Source organism: Bombina bombina, chromosome 1 (genome assembly GCF_027579735.1).
Source record: "Bombina bombina isolate aBomBom1 chromosome 1, aBomBom1.pri, whole genome shotgun sequence".
Classification (NCBI taxonomy): domain Eukaryota; kingdom Metazoa; phylum Chordata; class Amphibia; order Anura; family Bombinatoridae; genus Bombina; species Bombina bombina.
In genome coordinates, this window is record NC_069499.1 from 1,588,125,769 (window position 1) to 1,588,148,401 (window position 22,633).

Genomic DNA, 22,633 nt, shown 5'->3' on the forward strand with positions numbered 1-22,633 from the left:
TTGCCTGTGTGCTTCAAACTGACTTTTAACAGTGATGCAGCTCCCTGCTTAGTGGTCACGTGGGTGTGAAGTAATGACCTGGAGCGAAAGCCCCAACAGATGTGGTTATGAAGCTAGCAGCCCCTTATTGCTTGTGTGATCCGGGCTGGCTATTCACAATAATGCAGCTCCCTGCTAGTGTCCACGTGGGTGTAATGTTCCGGAGCGGAGCCCCTACCCTCTGGACCAGTATGTGCTGTGTATTGTCTGGCCTCTTAGCGCAGGCGGCACTAACTAACCTGGTGTGGCGTCAACTTGCTGAATGGGTCTCTGCTGTTAGTTTAATGCGTCTGACCGCACTTCCCCCAGCCGACTCAGCAGGCGCCTTCTTTACCGCTGCCGTCTGATGACGTTGCTCTGCAATGGCGCTCTTTTGCGCCTTTAGACCTCCGGCCGCTGCTCTGTAAGAGGTACAGGGAAGGTACCTCCAGCTCTCACCGCTTCTCCACAGTGGCTCTGCCAAGCAGCCAGCGTCCTCCAATTTGCTAGAAGTAGCCAGCATAGGGCGATACCACCGCCGACAGAAGGACCCCCGGTAGGGAATGGAAGTTGTGTACCCCCAGCTTAGGATCAGAGTAGGTCAGTTACATCCGCAGCTTAGGTGAAGTAATAAGGCTTAAGGAGGTAAATTAAACGAGCAGAAAGAAAGAAAAAAAAATAAAAGGAAAAATAGCTTTTAAATCCTAAATTGAATTCTGATATGCCGGAGCTCTGCAAATTCGTGACTGCTCGTGTCTCTAGCTAGCTCCGCCCCCCAGGAATAATTTATTTAATAAGAGTTAATTTATTTTGTTAGAATAAAATTATATTTAACTTAGGGGGGTGTTAGGGTTAGGGTTAAAATTAGCTTTAGGGGTTAAAAAATGTATTAGAGTAGCGGTGAGCTCCGATCGGCAGATTAGGGGTTAATACTTGAAGTTAGGTGTCGGCGATGTTAGGGAGGGCAGATTAGGGGTTAATACTATTTATTATAGGGTTATTGAGGCGGGAGTGAGGCGGATTAGGGGTTAATAACTTTATTATAATAGCGGTGCGGTCCGCTCGGCAGATTAGGGGTTAATAAGTGTAGGCAGGTGGAGGCGACGTTGTGGGGGGCAGATTAGGGATTAATAAATATAATATAGGGGTCGGCGGTATTAGGGGCAGCAGATTAGGGGTACATAAGTATAATGTAGGTGGCGGTCGGCAGATTAGGGGTTAAAAAGATTTAATCGAGTGGTGGCGATGTGGGGGGACCTCGGTTTAGGGGTACATAGGTAGTTTATGGGTGTTAGTGTACTTTAGAGCACAGTAGTTAAGAGCTTTATAAACCGGCGTTAGCCCAGAAAGCTCTTAACTACTGACTTTTTTCTGCGGCTGGAGTTTTGTCGTTAGATTTCTAATGCTCACTTCAGCCATGACTCTAAATACCGGAGTTAGAAAGATCCCATTGAAAAGATAGGATACCCAAATGACGTAAGGGGATCTGCGGTATGGAAACGTCGCGGCTGGAAAGTGAGCGTTAGACCCTTTCCTGACTGACTCCAAATACCGGCGGTAGCCCAAAACCAGCGTTAGGAGCCTCTAACGCTGGTTTTCACGGCTACCGCCCAACTCTAAATCTAGGCCATAGACTTTATACATAGAATACAACCATATTCAGATTTTCAGTATAGGTGGTGGTTTCAACGGGCAAAATCACCAATTCCAAATGACAAAATAAAATTAAAGGCAATATTTTTAAACAATTTTATAAACCCAAGCAGGTAATCTGGATAAAACACTACAGTGTCTCTTTGATCTATCACATTATAAACTGCGCACCCAGTATGGAAATGTGAATCCTATTTGGCTGGACGCAGTCATAAATACTTTGTGAAATGTGTGAGAGGCTGAAATGTATTATTATTATCAGTTATTTGTAGAGCACCATCAGATTCTGCAGTGCTATAAACATAGGTATGGTGGGTCAGATAACGGGGAAGCACCTGTAATGTCTGGAAAGAAGAAAAATAGAAGTTGGACCACAGCTGCTGATATATGATTTTGAAAGGTTGTTGCTAAGTATGTAGCAGGAAATTACATGAGCATTACCCTGGTGTAACAAGTAAAATCCCAGCACACACACATGAAGCAGTTTGTTATATGATATGCAAGTTGCAGCAGATTGAACTATGGCTGACGCAGCAAGTATAAAGTAAGGTTTTCAGCAGTGTATCTTGCTTCCTTGAAATCACAGGTAGAAAATATGAAATACAATATATATGCGCAAAATGAACATTAACGGCCAAAAATAAGGTAACTGAATCAGCGGAGGGTCAGGCAAAACAAGGTGTCAGAAAAAAAAGGAACAGGTACCTTGATATGGAATAAACACTAAAGTCAGATTGGCAAAAACTTATGAGAGATCCTCTTAGTAATGGTACCTTTAGCGGGCTGTAGTAGAGAGTAAACCGCAGCAGCGGTGTCAGCGGTGAGAGCAGTGAGAGCTGGCTTGTGGCGGCTGAATACGGCGTGTGACGTCACAGAGGCCAAGTTCCGGATTAGCGTAGCAGGTCTGTGAGGAGCTAGGAAGGCACAGGCTGTCAGTATCCGAACTGAGTGATCTCCAAGCAGGTTGGGAGGTTTGGGTGGAGCTTGGGTGGACAGAAAATCAATACCAAGCACTGACTTAAGGTTGAGGGAGGTATTTAAAGGAATTTGTATTAGGAACTTAAAGGGACAGTAGTATACAATAACGGTGAATTGCATATGTGTGACAGGATACCCCCTCCAAGGAGCAGCACCGAAGCTCAAGATCGAGGCCGATCAGGAAACCTCTGATGGAATCGGGATATCAGTCTGGGTGCGGAGATGTTAGAAGAATGTTCCCAAGAGTTATGTTCCAAAGTGTAGTTTTTCCATTTAATAAGATATTGCAACACACCCCTCGATAGTCTGCTGTCCAAAATATCCTCAACCTCATATTCCAGGTTAGGGTTCACAGATACAGGAGGCAAAGTGGCATCTAAGCCACGGTCACGAACATGGCGGTAGGGTTTTAAAAGAGAGACGTGGAAGGTAGGATGTATTTTTAAGGTGGTTGGCAGAGTGAGGCGAACTGCGTTACAATTTATGATCTTTTGTATAGGAAAAGGTCCTATGAAGAGTGGCGAGAGTTTCCTAGATGGTGTGGATAATCGAAGATTCTTGGTGGAGAGCCATACGAGATCTCCAACAGAGTATGCAGGTGGAGGTGTACGGCGTAAGTCATAGTATCTTTTCTGTATGAGTTTTGCGTCTTCAATGGCATGTTTAACAGTAGTGAAATTTGAATCCATGGTGGAGGTTAGGTCTGATATGTGAGGATGGTTTGCGGCTAAGTCTGGAAGATATTGGAATTTCGGATGGAAACCATAGTTGGTATAGAAGGGTGTCTGTTTAGTGGTTGAGTGTATAGTATTGTTGAAGACGAATTCAGCAAAGTGTAACTGTTGGGACCAAGAATGTTGGTTATTATGACAAAATGTTCGTAGGAACTGCTCCACCCATTGGTTGCACCTCTCTGTCTGTCCGTTTGTCTGAGGATGATATGAAGAAGACAGGGATTTGTCAATGGAGAACTGTTTACAGAAAGCAGACCATAAAGAGCTAGTGAACTGAGACCCACGGTCAGTTAATATTTTACTAGGAAGTCCATGTAGTTTAATGACATTCACAAGCAATAAATGGATGGTCTCAGCAGCAGTTGGGAGCTTGTGATAAGGTATCAAGTGGAGCATTTTACTAAACAGATCTACTACAACAAGTATAGTTGTGTTTTTGTCTGATTTTGGAAGATCTACTATATAGTCCAAGGCGATTTCTTGCCAGGGTTTATCAGGAGTAGGTGTGGTAAGCAGGAGTCCGAAGGGAGGCCTCTTACTTCTTTTTGAGATGGTACAGGCTCGACAGGTGTTTATGAACTGAGTGACATCAGGAAGGATGGTAGGCCACCAATATGACCTCTGTAAGAGTTCTTTCGTTTTTTGCAACCCACAATGTCCACCAAGAGGTGAGTCATGTGCAGAGCGTAGAAGTTGGTCACGTAGAGAAGGGGGAATGTAAAACTTCTGGTTGTGGCAATAAACACCGTCGTTATTCCTTCGTAAGAGATGTAGAGGTTTTAATGGATCTTTGATTTGTTCGGACCGTAGAAGCGGTAGGGAATCTATCAAGAAGAGAAGGAAATTATTTTCTGGGATAACGTGCCGGTTAAAGGTATGATCTACCAATGTGTGTGGTATCCGAGAGAGAGCATCTGCTTTGCCATTTTTGCTCGCAGGTCTGTAAGTGATGAGGAAGTTGAAGCGTGATAGGAAGAGATTCCAGCGGACTTGGCGGGCAGAAAGCATTCTAGTGGATTTAAGAAACTGTAGATTCCTGTGGTCAGTGTATACAATGGTAGGTGTTGAGGCTCCTTCAAGTAGGTGTCTCCATTGTTCGAAAGCAGCCTTTATGGCAAGGAGCTCCTTCTCACCCACCGGGTAATGTCTTTCTGCAGAGGTCAAAGACCTAGAGTAGTAAGCTACTGGGTGCAGTGGTTGTTGGTGAGACTCTCTTTGCGACAGGATGGCTCCAAGAGCGAAGTCTGAGGCATCTACTTCAAGGGTGAATGGGAGTTCGGTGTTAGGATACCTGAGGATAGGAGCAGATGTGAAACTTGTCTTCAATTTGTCGAAAGCTTCCTGGGTGGTGTTAGACCAGACAAATTTGATATTTTGTTTTGTGAGATCAGTGAGTGGTTTTGCCAGAGTAGAATAGTTCTTAATAAATTTTCTGTAAAAGTTGGCGAAACCAAGAAAACTTTGAACTTGTTTTCTAGTTGTGGGAACAGGCCAATCTAATACTGTTTTGATCTTATTTTCGTCCATGCGTATTCCCATATCAGATATAATGTAGCCCAGGAAGGGAATACTGTTTACGTGGAACGTACATTTTTCGGCCTTCACAAATAATAAATTGTTTCGTAGACGTGTAAGAACCTGACAGACATGCATCTTGTGCTCAGCGAGGGTCTTTGAGAAAATTAAAATGTCGTCCAAGTAGATAACGACGTAAGTGTCTAGCACATCCTTGAAGATGTCATTGATCAGGTGCTGGAAGGTGGCAGGGGCATTGCAGAGACCGAATGGCATAACTACATATTCGTATAACCCATAACGGGTACGAAATGCAGTCAGCCATTCGTCTCCTGCCCGCATCCTGATCAAGTTGTACGCGCCCCTAAGATCTAACTTGGTGAAGATCTTAGAGCCTACCAACCGCTCAATTAGTTCCGAAATCAGCGGTAAGGGGTAGCGGTTTTTATGGTTATTTTATTTAACTGCCTATAATCCACTATAGGTCTTAAAGAACCGTCCTTATTCTTTACAAAGAAGATACCTGCTGCAGCAGGGGAGGTTGATGGCCTGATGAAGCCTTTTTTTTAAGTTTTCGTCGATGTAGGATCTGAGGTGTAGTAATTTCGGTTTGGAGAGAGGGAATATGTGACCACATGGTATGACTGCTCCAGGTAGTAAATCTATGGGGCAGTCATATGGCCTGTGTGGAGGAAGAGTTTCAGATTGGGTTTTACTAAATACATCTTTGAACTCTGCATAGTCCATAGGTACATTTGACTGTAAACTCTCTGAGGTGTTTTGTAGAAGTAGATGTGGGTAGCAGGTAGTTTTGCAGTACTCAGAGTTAAATTGTAAGGAGAGTGAGGACCATGATATCAAGGGATCATGTTGCCGAAGCCACTGTAGCCCTAATATCAAAGGAAAATCAGGAGAGGTAATAACGTCAAATTTAATATACTCCCTGTGATGGCATTCTGTTGACATTAAGATGGGAATGGTTTCGAAGGTAACTGGACCAGTGGAGAGAACCTTACCATCAATCCCCCTTAAGTAGACAGGAGACAGTTTCTTATGCAGGGGCAGATTTTTACTTGTCTGGGCAAGAGGTATTTAAGAACAAAGCTATGTTGCTGACAGAAAAACTGCTCCCTGCATTTAACACCCCAACAGGAATACCATGGGCCATGGTGAATCTGAAGAGCAGAGTTGGCAGGAACTGGGGCTGGACATCTGCTGGAAGCAGCATCTTGGCAGAGTTTGGCACCCTGCACCTTGAGTTCGTACACCTCAGTAACCTAACAGGGAATCCTGTCTACTTAAACAAGGTCATACATATCCGCAAACTCCTGCAGAAAATGGATTGTCCTAATGGGCTTTATTCCAACTACCTGAACCCTTGGACAGGGTGCTGGGGGCAGCATCACACTTCCGTAGAGGGCTTGGGAGACAATTTTTATGAATATCTGCTGAAGGCCTGGCTGGTGTCTGACCGAACTGATGCTGAAGCTCGAAACCTGTTCAACAATGCCATAGAAGCCTTCAAGAAGCACGTGATCTGCAAATCAAATGGAGGAATGACCTTTATTATTGAGTGGAAGAACGGACACCTGGATTGCAATATGGGCCACCTTACCTGCTTTACTGGTGGCATGCTAGCCCTGGGGGAAGACGGTTACCCTGTGGACAAAGCTGGACACTACCTACAGCTGGGAGCAGAGATTGCACACACCTGCCATGAGTCATACGACAGGAAATTGCTGAAATTGGGCCCTGAAGCCTTTAAATTTGATGGTGGAGCAGAAGCGGTTGCCATGATTGAGAAGTACTACATCCTGTGGCCGGAGGTGATAGAGACCTACTGGTACATGTGGCGCTTTACTCACAACCCCAAATATCGGCAGTGGGGCTGGGAGGCTGCTCAGACTATTGATAAGTACTGCAGAGTAAGTGGTGACTTTTCAGGACTGAAGGATGTATACTTGTCTGCACCAGCATTTGATAATGTACAGTAGAGCTTCTTCCTGGCTGAGACCCTCAAGTATCTTTACCTCCTCTTCTCCAGTGCTGACCTTCTGCTATCAGACAACTGGGTATTCAATACAGAAGCTCATTCCTTACCTGTTATCCGTTTGGCCAACAGCATTCTGTCTGGGAGCCACGTGGTGCAATAGAACTATCTTAGCAAGGACCATATTCCTGGGACCACTACAGACTGGGGGGGGGGGGGCATTTATTGAAAATATCTTTTACAAGATGGACAATTAACAGCTCTTGAGGTGTAAGGAAAATGAGACTGGCAGAGGCATTAATTCGATATAGCAGCAGACAGATACATCTAGGCACTACCTTTACCCTCTGGCACCATCATCTTCATCCCCCACCACGACTGGGATCTGAGACCAACCTGCAGAGCTATACATCACATTAGCTACCCGCCACCCGATAATCACTCGAGGGTTGGTCAGAAGCCCACGAAAAGTCGCCGTCTTGCCACAGCTATCTTCATGGTTTACAGTGTCTAGAGCAACATCCAGCTTACTACGATCTGGTTATGGAATCCCCCGAGACTCACACAGTTGTTATGCTGAAGTGTAAGTAAATTCTTCTATATACACATAGACGTTACTGCTACTGAGGACCAACGGTTACCACATTACACCAGTTACGATACCGGACTCATACCAAGATAGACAAATTGGCTGACACACTTAGTTACAGAGCAGTGGAAGCTGAGGCTTACAATTATACTGAGGAAGCTTATTGTTAATTCACATAACCAGGATTCGACACTACGCTTCCCACAATAGTGCTCTCAAAAAGATTTCCTTTCTTTACTACTCAACCACGTGGAGTCACCACACTTTCTTATCCCGTATATATGTTCAGGTGGGATTGAAGATATACGGCACAAGCCTTTTTTACCTAATTGAAGACCTAGTTCTCACTCCCTAACACAGGCTGAATTACTGGCACTTTCCTCACTAGTCCAACAAAAAGACCTAACCTTTGAGATTGCCTCATGCAGTCTGACACGGCCTAGACAGTAAAGGTATTTTCACCCTCACCTTCATTGGACTTTAATTCTCCTGAGCACTTTCCAAAACATCTATACCTAAGGGCACACTATCTCTTGACAGAGTCAGGCTCTCTAAACCTCCCATCTTCAAATATCCCTCCTTGATATTTTTTAATAAAGCCTCACTACCCATAGTACTCATAGCTTTCTTGTACCTCTGGGTTTCTCATCTTTCATGGTAACACTGATTGAGACTCTGTGAATTGATAACATCCAGGTAGCCTCACACAAGCAATTATCATTTGATAATCTACCAGTGCCTTACTCAAGCCCCCCTCCTCCCTTTCCCACAGGCCCTCATTACCTGTGGGTCATACCTTCATTCCTTTTAACCACTTCACCCATAGGGGGCACCTCCCCAGGAGGGGGACCACATTCTGAAGAGCCTTCAATTTATAACTGTGACAAGATCTCTCAGATATCTACTTTAGGGTTTTCAACCCCCCTATCTGACACAACAAAATATTGGACCACGCTGCAAGAATTGGCCCAATTCTACTACTAAACCAGTTTAACTACTTATGCAGTGCTAATCTCCTGACATTGGGGGTGCCGGACAAACTCCCCCCAGTTCCCATCCTCACTAAGGAAGTCACAACCTCAAGTTTTTCTATCTACCTTAAGATAAAGGCGAGGAGCAAAAGAATAAACAAGCCTCTTAAGATGGCCCACGCCATGAGGAAAAACAAAAACATCAAGAGAATCCTAAAAGTACTCTGACAGATCACTTCAATAATAAAAATCTCTTTGACCAAGATGCTTCTATCGCTTCATTTAGAGGAGCTCCTAAATCTGACAATCCACCAACAGACCGTTCCATGCTCTCACAATCATCTATACTTGACTCCATCAAAGCTTTGTCTGACAAAATGGATACTCACTATGCATCCCTTAAGCAAGATTTTAAGCAATCAGTCAGTGAGCTCAAATGGTACATCTCCTCCCTGGGAGAGCTTAAACAAACTTTTTATTATCAAGGCAATAAAGCCTCTTCCTTGTTAACAGCGAAACTTAGACATTGCATGGCCAATCTAAAATAACCACCATAAAAAAAATAATTACAATCTAGTATATTCTCCTAAAGAAATAGGTGAAACATTTAAATCTTTCTATCACTAACTCTATGATATAGAGGCCAACCCCGACCATCCCCCACTATCTCCAAATGAAGTCCGACTCTTTCTCAACATACTGAATTTACTTCAACTATCACAAGATGATCTTCCTATCCTTATTTCTCCGATAGCCTTAGAAGAAGTTCAGAGGGTTATCAAAGATCTGAAACTAGGCAAATCTCCAGGCCCAGATGGCTACACCACCCGATTTTATAAAACATTCCAATCTCTAACTGCCCATCTATTATGTAGAATGTTCCAAGAAGTGATGCGCAAAGGTACTTTCAGTGGATAATTTTTAGAGGCCATAATAGTCACAATATTAAAGCCAGGTAAGCCCTCAGACCAATGTAGTAGACACTGCCCCATCTCCCTCAAAATTATATGCTAAAATTATGGCCAACAGATTGTCTAAAGTTATATCCTCTTTGGTCCACCCAGATCAGGTAGGCTTTATACCAAGTAGAGAAGGCCCAGATGCCACTAGGCGTATACTGGAAATACTTTCAGTAGCATCCAGTTGGAGGAGTTCCCTTAATTGCTCTGTCTCTCGATGCCGAAAAGGCTTTTGACAGGGTAAGATAGGAATACCTTTAAGAGACTATTAGAGCCTTTCACCTCCCAAATGACTTTATACTTGCAGTGCAAGCTCTATCTACCTCCCCGACTGCAAAGATTAGGGATGTAGGCTTCCAATCCAGCACAATTTGTATATGGCACTAGACAGGGTTGTCCCCTCTCACCCCTCTTGTTTTCATTGGCTATCAAACCCATAGCTCAGGCTATCAGAATAGATCCTAATATCCTTAGCATATCCTCAGGGAACTCCCAGCACAAAATCTCTCTTTATGCCGATGATATCACACTTTTCTTAACTACCCAAGACACTTCCATACCTGCAGCTTTCAGACTTCTTAACAACTTTGGCTTGATGATTTATTATAAACCCAACATCTCTAAAACAGAAGCTCTACCCATTAATATCCCTCCCCAAGATCTGGCTTATTTGCAACGATATCATAAATTCCAATGGAATTCTCAATACATTAAAATTTTCGGAACATTTTTAAGTGCAGATCCTTCCGTCACCATCTCTAAAAACTACTCAAAAAGACTCTCAGAATTCAGAAATCTATTAAATTCATGGGAGTTTAAAGAGATATCCTGGACAGGGAGAATAGCATTAATTAAGATGTCCTTTTTACCCAAAATAACTTATTTATTCAGGTGCATTCCATATAATATTCCTAGGCCCATCCTTAATAAGCTACAGAGCCTTATTACCACCTACATCTGGAAAGACAAAAGACCTAGAACTTCCAGACAAACCCTACAGAGACCACTCTCACATGGGGGATTAGCCCTCCCCAACATCATCATATACTACAATGCAGCCCGACTATCACATGTGCTGAGTTGGAACACATCAGAACAACCTCCTTGCTGGCAAGACATAGAGACTTCATTATTACCAATGGGTCTAGAACTCTCTAATCTCCTTTGGATACCCCCACAACACAGAAAAGACTAAAGTAAAACACATCCTATATTACATGATGCCTTCCAGTTTTGGGACCAAGTTAGACATAAACTGAAAATTGCCCCCCATCTCTCCCCAGCTCTTAATCTGGCCATTGCCCTCTACTGCCTACCCGACTCCCACATAGAATCACACTAGTTGCAGACTTCTACCACCACGATAATTGAATGTTACATCCTAAATTATTTCTAAAATACCAAATACCCCCCCGCATACAATTTGAAGCATTTCAACTAAGCTCTTGGCTGAGATTGCGGGGATAACCTAAACATAACCTTTGAACACTAACAAGATGGGAAAGCAAGTGGGCCCAAGCTCACAATCTCAAACATGCCCTGTCTTTTCACTATGGCCTATTCCTTGAACCCCATATGCACCACAAAATACCCCAATACGTTGCTTGAAAACTGGAGATAGGCTTCGTTGCTGACACTGATATCTGACACAGACGAGCCTTAGAAACCAAAAAACTCCTACACTGCAACACCCTATGGGAACTACATTACAAAATCTTAGTCAGATGGAATCTAGTTCCCACCACACTTCATAAGATATATGGCACACATCCTCCCATATGTTGGTGAGAGTGTGGACAGCTGGGCACAGCTCTACATGTATGGTGGTCCTGTCCCAAAATTCAGACTATCTGGCGAAAGTTGTACATAATTATCAACCAACTAAATATTATTCCTCCATATACCCCCAAGGTTTGTTTACTTCGTATGCAAATCCCAAATTTAAACCCAGCTAAAGAAGCATTAATGATCTATCTCTTTATGGCTACTATGTTGGCAATAGCAAGAACTTGGAAAAACAAAGACCCACCACCCTTCTCACAAATTTCCTCCGTAATATCTTATATCAGACAGATGGAGCACTAACCCCATACAGTTTTAGACACAGTGGACTTCTATTATGAGACTTGGGCCTCTAGTTATTAAGGTCCGCCAGACCTCGCTGAATATCGCGAGCAATACGCTCGCCGTATTCAGCATTGCACCAGCAGCTCACAAGAGCAGGCAGCTCCGAGCAGGCGGACAGGTTATGGAGCAGCGGTCTTTGTGACCGCTGCTTCATAACTGCTGTTTCTGGCGAGTCTGAAGACTCACCAGAAACAGGGGCCATCAAGCTCCATAACTAGAGGCCTTGGTCTCCTTGGTTAGAAAAGTTCCTGGATTAAACTCACACACCGGCACAATACCTTTCAGATACCCCCTTTTTTTTTTCTACCTTACATAAAAATATGAGGTTTCATCTCTCACTTTAAGGAACATTCACCTCAAGTACCTATTTTGATCTATTGTACGTATTATATATCTTAGTTCAACATGAATAATTATTTCATCATCTATGTTCTACGGTTTAAATATTATGATATTATCAGACATCTTATGGCCATAATCTTTCTTCTCTTTTTTTCTAATGTACAATACAGCATTGTGTTTGTAAGTTCTCGATTGTTATGTTATCAAATACCTCAATAAAAATCATTTGAAAAAAAAAAAAAAAAATCTTAGTTGTGTCTTCTAAAGGAAAATGGAAAAATGTTTAACCCCTTGACTGCCACTCTGTGCAGTGTGTTGTTCTCTGCTCTGTTATCAAGGGGTTAATAAAGTATTCCAAATGATTAATAAAAAAAGTTTGGCTTCTATATCTTTTTTGTTTAGTTAAATGAGCAAAAATATCTGTAGTGACCTGCAACTGCATATTATTAATATTGACATATGAGAATCACCCTAGAGCTTATTTGCATGTTCTTACCCACAATCCCTGGCAACAGAACTACATGTAATATGATCAGACAGCGCTAATTAGGACTTTTACATATCTACAAGTGACACGCGATGTTACAGGTCTGTGAGCTATTAAAAATGACATTTAGAGATGTCTTAGGATTTATTAATCATTAGAAATTCCAGAGCTGAGATTGTCTGACAATGAGTTTCTTGTAATCGTGTGCTCAGTATGGATTTACATTCCACAGATAATACAACTTTACAATAACCAGCTTAGATGGCCACTTGTGAAAAAAGAAAAGAAAAGGCAGCAGTGGAAAATCCTAATAATGGATTTATTCCTAGAGAATGTGAGCTAAGGATAATGCTGCGTCAAATCCCACGGAAAAGGTAAAGAAGTCGCTGCTAGGAGCTGATGAATATTTATGTTAGAAGAACTGAAATGTTATTTTGTCTGACAGCTTCACATGGGGGCTTTGTTCAGACCTCAGGTGCAAACTGTTTCTGCATTGTAGGGCTCCGTGTAATAATCAGCCGATGCTGCTTGTGAGCCGCGGCGGGGCAGGAGCGCTCATGTTATCAGGCTTACCGTGATGTAATAAGCAGTGCTCACATGGACTCTGCTTCTTACCCTCTGTGCCACCACTGAGGTGACACAGATAAAACCCCAGAGACATTTGTTCAGGGTGATTAACAGGCCCTACTCTTGTGCGATTAGTCGCACGAGAGCAAGAAGTGACATTGAACAAGGAAGACCTTTGTGCAATAGTATATCCAGGCAGCGGGTGTGCAGTGTCTACTGCTGTCTGACACAAAGGAGGACAAACAGGTTCCCAAGTCATTTACTGAACCTTGTCCGTTGTGCGTCCATCTGCACGTGCGTATATGTGTGAGTCTAAATTTATATATGTACTATGGTTTGCTTGTGTGTATATATATATATATATATATATATATATCTCTCTATAAATATATATGTGTGTATGTTAATGTGCACCACAGGCACTTATTATGTGTGTAAGTACAATTACACATATAATAAGATTGTCTAATAAAAATACATTACAAAGTACAGTTACACTCCGAATAAGTCTATCTAATAAATATACATTACAAAGTACAGTTAGACTCATAATAACAACATCTAATAAATATACATTACAAAGTACAGTTAGACTCATAATAACACTATCTAATAAAAATACATTACACAGTACAGTTACACTCCGAATAAGTCTATCTAATAAATATACATTACACAGTACAGTTAGACTCATAATAACACCATCTAATAAATATACATTACACAGTACAGTTATACACATAATAACACTATCTAATTAATATACATTACACAGTACAGTTACACACATAATAACACCATCTAATAAATATACATTACACAGTACAGTTATACACATAATAACACCATCTAATAAATATACATTACACAGTACAGTTAGACTCATAATAACACCATCTAATAAATATACATTACACAGTACAGTTACACACATAACACTGTCTAATAAATATACATTACACAGTACAGTTACACTCATAATAACACTATCTAATAAATATACATTACACAGTACAGTTACACTCATAATAACACCATCTAATAAATACACATTACACAGTACAGTTACACTCATAATAACACCATCTAATAAATATACATTACACAGTACAGTTTCACTCATAATAACACCATCTAATAAATACACATTACACAGTACAGTTACACTCATAATAACACCATCTAATAAATATACATTACACAGTACAGTTACACTCATAATAACACCATCTAATAAATATACATTACACAGTACAGTTACACACATAATAACACCATCTAATAAATACACATTACACAGTACAGTTACACTCATAATAACACCATCTAATAAATATACATTACACAGTACAGTTACACTCATAATAACACCATCTAATAAATATACATTACACAGTACAGTTACACACATAATAACACCATCTAATAAATATACATTACACAGTACAGTTACACTCATAATAACACCATCTAATAAATATACATTACACAGTACAGTTACACTCATAATAACACCATCTAATAAATATACATTACACAGTACAGTTACACACATAATAACACTATCTAATAAATATACATTACACAGTACAGTTACACACATAATAACACCATCTAATAAATATACATTACACAGTACAGTTACACATAATAACACTATCTAATAAATATACATTACACAGTACAGTTACACACATAATAACACTATCTAATAAATATACATTACACAGTACAATTACACACATAATAACACTATCTAATAAATATACATTACACAGTACAGTTACACACATAATAACACTATCTAATAAATATACATTACACCTTACAGTTACACACATAACACCATCTAATAATTATACATTACACAGTACAGTTACACTCATATTAACACTGTAATAAATATACATTACACAGTACAGTTACACTCATAACACTGTCTAATAAATATGCATTACACAGTACAGTTACACTCATAATAACACTGTCTAATAAATATACATTACACAGTACAGTTACACACATAATAACACCATCTAATAAATATACATTACACAGTACAGTTACACACATAATAACACTATCTAATAAATATACATTACACAGTACAGTAACACACATAATAACACCATCAAATAAATATACATTACAAAGTACAGTTAAACTCATAATAACACAGTCTAATAAAAATACATTACACAGTACAGTTACACACATAATAACACCATCTAATAAAAATACATTACACAGTACAGTTACACTTATAATAACACCATCTAATAAATATACATTACACAGTACAGTTACACACATAATAACACTACCTAATAAATATACATTACACAGTACAGTTACACACATAATAACACTATCTAATAAATATACATTACATAGTCAAGTTACACACATAATAACACCATTTAATAAAAATACATTACACAGTACAGTTACACACATAATAACACCATCTAATAAATATACATTACACAGTACAGTTATACACATAATAACACCATCTAATAAATATACATTACACAGTACAGTTAGACTCATAATAACACCATATAATAAAAATACATTACACAGTACAGTTACACACATAATAACACCATTTAATAAAAATACATTACACAGTACAATTACACACATAATAACACCATCTAATAAATATACATTACACTGTACAGTTAGACACATAATAACACCATCTAATAAATATACATTACACGGTACAGTTACACACATAATAACACCATCTAACAAATATACATTACACAGTACAGTTACACACATAATAACACTATCTAATAAATATACATTACACAGTACAGTAACACACATAATAACACTATCTAATAAATATACATTACATAGTACAGTTACACACATAATAACACCATCTAATAAATATACATTACAAAGTACAGTTAAACTCATAATAACACAGTCTAATAAAAATACATTACACAGTACAGTTACACACATAATAACACCATCTAATAAAAATACATTACACAGTACAGTTACACTTATAATAACACCATCTAATAAATATACATTACACAGTACAGTTACACACATAATAACACTATCTAATAAATATACATTACACAGTACAGTTACACATATAATAACACTATCTAATAAATATACATTACGCAGTACAGTTAAACACATAATAACACCATCTAATAAAAATACATTACACAGTACAGTTACACTTATAATAACACCATCTAATAAATATACATTACATAGTCAAGTTACACACATAATAACACCATTTAATAAAAATACATTACACAGTACAGTTACACACATAATAACACCATCTAATAAATATACATTACACAGTACAGTTATACACATAATAACACCATCTAATAAATATACATTACACAGTACAGTTAGACTCATAATAACACCATATAATAAAAATACATTACACAGTACAGTTACACACATAATAACACCATTTAATAAAAATACATTACACAGTACAATTACACACATAATAACACCATCTAATAAATATACATTACACAGTACAGTTAGACACATAATAACACCATCTAATAAATATACATTACACAGTACAGTTAGACTCATAATAACACCATATAATAAAAATACATTACACAGTACAGTTACACTTATAATAACACCATCTAATAAATATACATTACATAGTCAAGTTACACACATAATAACACCATTTAATAAAAATACATTACACAGTACAGTTACACACATAATAACACCATCTAATAAATATACATTACACAGTACAGTTATACACATAATAACACCATCTAATAAATATACATTACACAGTACAGTTAGACTCATAATAACACCATATAATAAAAATACATTACACAGTACAGTTACACACATAATAACACCATTTAATAAAAATACATTACACAGTACAATTACACACATAATAACACTATCTAATAAATATACATTACACAGTACAGTTACACACATAATAACACTATCTAATAAATATACATTACACCTTACAGTTACACACATAACACCATCTAATAATTATACATTACACAGTACAGTTACACTCATATTAACACTGTAATAAATATACATTACACAGTACAGTTACACTCATAACACTGTCTAATAAATATGCATTACACAGTACAGTTACACTCATAATAACACTGTCTAATAAATATACATTACACAGTACAGTTACACACATAATAACACCATCTAATAAATATACATTACACAGTACAGTTACACACATAATAACACTATCTAATAAATATACATTACACAGTACAGTAACACACATAATAACACCATCAAATAAATATACATTACAAAGTACAGTTAAACTCATAATAACACAGTCTAATAAAAATACATTACACAGTACAGTTACACACATAATAACACCATCTAATAAAAATACATTACACAGTACAGTTACACTTATAATAACACCATCTAATAAATATACATTACACAGTACAGTTACACACATAATAACACTACCTAATAAATATACATTACACAGTACAGTTACACACATAATAACACTATCTAATAAATATACATTACATAGTCAAGTTACACACATAATAACACCATTTAATAAAAATACATTACACAGTACAGTTACACACATAATAACACCATCTAATAAATATACATTACACAGTACAGTTATACACATAATAACACCATCTAATAAATATACATTACACAGTACAGTTAGACTCATAATAACACCATATAATAAAAATACATTACACAGTACAGTTACACACATAATAACACCATTTAATAAAAATACATTACACAGTACAATTACACACATAATAACACCATCTAATAAATATACATTACACTGTACAGTTAGACACATAATAACACCATCTAATAAATATACATTACACGGTACAGTTACACACATAATAACACCATCTAACAAATATACATTACACAGTACAGTTACACACATAATAACACTATCTAATAAATATACATTACACAGTACAGTAACACACATAATAACACTATCTAATAAATATACATTACATAGTACAGTTACACACATAATAACACCATCTAATAAATATACATTACAAAGTACAGTTAAACTCATAATAACACAGTCTAATAAAAATACATTACACAGTACAGTTACACACATAATAACACCATCTAATAAAAATACATTACACAGTACAGTTACACTTATAATAACACCATCTAATAAATATACATTACACAGTACAGTTACACACATAATAACACTATCTAATAAATATACATTACACAGTACAGTTACACATATAATAACACTATCTAATAAATATACATTACGCAGTACAGTTAAACACATAATAACACCATCTAATAAAAATACATTACACAGTACAGTTACACTTATAATAACACCATCTAATAAATATACATTACATAGTCAAGTTACACACATAATAACACCATTTAATAAAAATACATTACACAGTACAGTTACACACATAATAACACCATCTAATAAATATACATTACACAGTACAGTTATACACATAATAACACCATCTAATAAATATACATTACACAGTACAGTTAGACTCATAATAACACCATATAATAAAAATACATTACACAGTACAGTTACACACATAATAACACCATTTAATAAAAATACATTACACAGTACAATTACACACATAATAACACCATCTAATAAATATACATTACACAGTACAGTTAGACACATAATAACACCATCTAATAAATATACATTACACAGTACAGTTAGACTCATAATAACACCATATAATAAAAATACATTACACAGTACAGTTATACACATAATAACACCATCTAATAAATATACATTACAAAGTACAGTTAGACTCATAATAACACCATCTAATAAAAATACATTTCACAGTACAGTTACACACATAATACCACCATCTAATAAATATACATTACACAGTACAGTTACACACATAATAACACCATCTAATAAAAATACATTACACAGTACAGTTACACTCATAATAACACCATATAATAAATATACATTACACAGTACAGTTACACACATAATAACACCATCTAATAAAAATACATTACACAGTACAGTTACACACATAACACCATCTAATAAAAATACATTACACAGTACAGTTACACAAATAATAACACCATCTAATAAAACATAATTTATGCTTACCTGATAAATTTATTTCTCTTGTGGTGTATCCAGTCCACGGATCATCCATTACTTGTGGGATATTCTCCTTCCCAACAGGAAGCTGCAAGAGGATCACCCACAGCAGAGCTGTCTATATAGCTCCTCCCCTAACTGCCACTACCAGTCATTCGACCAAAGACAAGCAAGAGAAAGGAGAAACTATAGGGTGCAGTGGTGACTGTAGTTTGAAAATAAAAAACACCTGCCTTAAAATGACAGGGCGGGCCGTGGACTGGATACACCACAAGAGAAATAAATTTATCAGGTAAGCATAAATTATGTTTTCTCTTGTAAGGTGTATCCAGTCCACGGATCATCCACTACTTGGGGGATACCAATACCAAAGCTATAGGACACGGATGAAGGGAGGGACAAGACAGGCGCTTAAACGGAAGGCACCACTGCCTGCAAGACCTTTCTCCCAAAAATAGCCTCCGAAGAAGCAAAAGTATCAAATTTTAAAAACCCATGTGGAAGCTACCACTCTAGTAGAATGAGCTGTAATCCTTTCAAGAGGCTGCTGGCCAGCAGTCTCATAAGCTAAGCGTATTATACTCCTTAGCCAAAAGAAAGAGAGGTTGCCGAAGCCTTTTGGCCTCTCCTCTGTCCAGAGTAGACAACAAACAATGCAGATGTTTGACGAAAATCTTTAGTAGCTTGTAAATAAAATTTTAAAGCACAAACCACGTCAAGATTGTGTAAAAGACGTTATTTCTTTGAAGAAGGATTAGGACACAGTGACGGTACAACAAACTCCTGATTGATATTTTTATTAGATACCACCTTAGGTAAAAAAACTGGTTTGGTATGTAACACTACCTTATCTGCATGAAAAATGAGATAAGAGGAATCACATTTTTTAATGCAGATAACTCCGAAACTCTTTGAGCCGAGGAGATAGCTACTAAAAACAGAACCTTCCAGGATAAGAGCTTAATATCTATGGAATGCAAAGGTTCAAACGGAACCCCTTGAAGAACCTTAAGAACTAAATTTAAACTCCAAGGCGGAGCAACAGGTTTAAACACAGGCTTGATTCTGACTAAAGCCTGACAAAACGCCTGCACGTCTGGAACCTCAGCCAGACGTTTGTGCAAAAGAATAGACAGAGCAGAAATCTGTCCTTTTAAGGAACTAGCTGACAAACTCTTCTCCAATCCTTCTTGGAGAAAAGATAATATCCTAGGAATCCTGACCTTACTCTATGAGTAACCCTTGGAATCACACCAATGAAGATATTTACACCATATCTTATGATAGATTTTCCTGGTGACAGGCTTTCGCGCCTGTATTAAGGTATCAATGACCGACTCGGGGGAACCACGCTTTGATACAATCAAGCGTTCAATCTCCAAGCAGTCAGCCGCAGAGAAATTAGATTTGGATGGTTGAAAGGACCCTGAAGTAGAAGGTCCTGCCTCAGAGGCAGAGTCCATGGTGGAAAGGATGACATGTCCACCAGATCTGCATACCAAGTCCTGCGTGGCCACGCAGGTGCTATCAAAATTACTGATGCTCTCTCCTGTTTGATCTTGGCAATCAGACGAGGGAGCAGAGGAAATAGTGGAAACACATAAGCCAGGTTGAAGGACCAAGGCGCTGCTAGAGCATCTATCAGCGCTGCCTTTGGATCCCTGGACCTGGATCCGTAACAAGGAAGCTTGGCATTCTGGCGAGACGCCATGAGATCCAGTTCTGGTTTGCCCCAACGTTGAATCAACTGTGCAAACACCTCCGGATGGAGCTCCCACTCCCCTGGATGAAAAGTCTGACGACTTAGAAAATCTGCCTCCCAGTTCTCTACTCCTGGGATATGGATAGCTGATAGATGGCAAGAGTGAATCTCTGCCCATTGAATTATCTTTGAAACCTCCAACATCGCTAGGGAACTCCTTGTTCCCCCTTGATGGTTGATGTAAGCTACAGTCGTGATGTTGTCCGACTGAAATCTGATGAACCTCACTGCCGCTAGCTGAGGCCAAGCCTGAAGAGCATTGAATATCGCTCTTAGTTCCAGAATGTTTATTGGAAGGAGTATATGGAGAGAGTGGTGTGTGTAAGCAACAGCACACCACGCCTTTAGGGGGCGCTTCCTCAGTATCAACTTACAATAAAAGAGTAGAGAATATATATCTGATATAATGGGTCATTAAATTGGGTAGACTATCAGCCTTAGCTAAGGTAGATGACCGCAGATATAGAACTTTGTTAACAGTGGGAATAGAAAATAATATAAAAGCTAAAAATGGTGTAAAACAATATTATTAAGATACAATAATGTTATCAGTGTGGGTATTGGCAGAAATAATAAAATTGAAAAAAACAAAAATCAGAAATAAAAACAACAACAAAAAATAAAAAGAAACTATCGGCTAGATTTAGAGTTTTGTCGGTAAGGACCCGCGTAGCTAACGCTGGCTTTTTTCTGGCCGCACCATAAAAATAACTCTGGTATTGAGAGTCCACATAAAGGCTGCGTTAGGCTCCAAAAAAGGAGCGTAGAGCATATTTAACGCAGCTTCAACTCTCGATACCAGAGTTGCTTACGGACGCGGCCAGCCTCAAAAACGTGCTCGTGCACGATTCCCCCATAGGAAACAATGGGGCTGTTTGAGCTGAAAAAAAACCTGCAAAAAAGCCGCGTTCAGCTCCTAACGCAGCCCCATTGTTTGCTATGGGGAAACACTTCCTACGTCTGCACCTAACGCCCTAACATGTACCCCGAGTCTAAACACCCCTAGCCCTACACTTATTAACCCCTAATCTGCCGCCCCCGCTATCGCTGACCCCTGCATATTATTTTTAACCCCTAATCTGCTGCTCCGTAAACCGCCGCTACTTACATTATCCTTATGTACCCCTAATCTGCTGCCCCTAATACCGCCGACCCCTATGTTATATTTATTAACCCCTAATCTGCCCCCCACAACGTCGCCTCCTGCTGCCTACACTTATTAACCCCTAATCTGCCGAGCGGACCGCACCGCTATCATAATAAAGTTATTAACCCCTAATCCGCCTCACTAACCGTATAATAAATAGTATTAACCCCTAATCTGCCCTCCCTAACATCGCCGACACCTAACTTCAATTATTAACCCCTAATCTGCCGACCGGAGCTCACCGCTATTCTAATAAATGTTTTAACCCCTAAAGCTAAGTCTAACCCTAACACTAACACCCCCCTAACTTAAATATAATTTAAATCTAACTAAATTAATTAACTCTTATTAAATAAATTATTCCTATTTAAAGCTAAATACTTACCTGTAAAATAAATCCTAATATAGCTACAATATAAATTATAATTATATTATAGCTATTTTAGGATTAATATTTATTTTACAGGTAACTTTGTATTTATTTTAACCAGGTACAATAGCTATTAAATAGTTAAGAACTATTTAATAGCTAAAATAGTTAAAATAATTACAAAATTACCTGTAAAATAAATCC

At 38.3% G+C, this 22,633-nt stretch overlaps 1 pseudogene; it reads left to right on the plus strand.

Annotated features, from left to right (window-relative positions):
- The first annotated feature begins 5,749 nt into the window (after positions 1-5,749).
- Positions 5,750-7,051, plus strand: LOC128635776 (mannosyl-oligosaccharide 1,2-alpha-mannosidase IB-like; annotated as a pseudogene).
- The last annotated feature ends 15,582 nt before the right edge of the window (positions 7,052-22,633 follow it).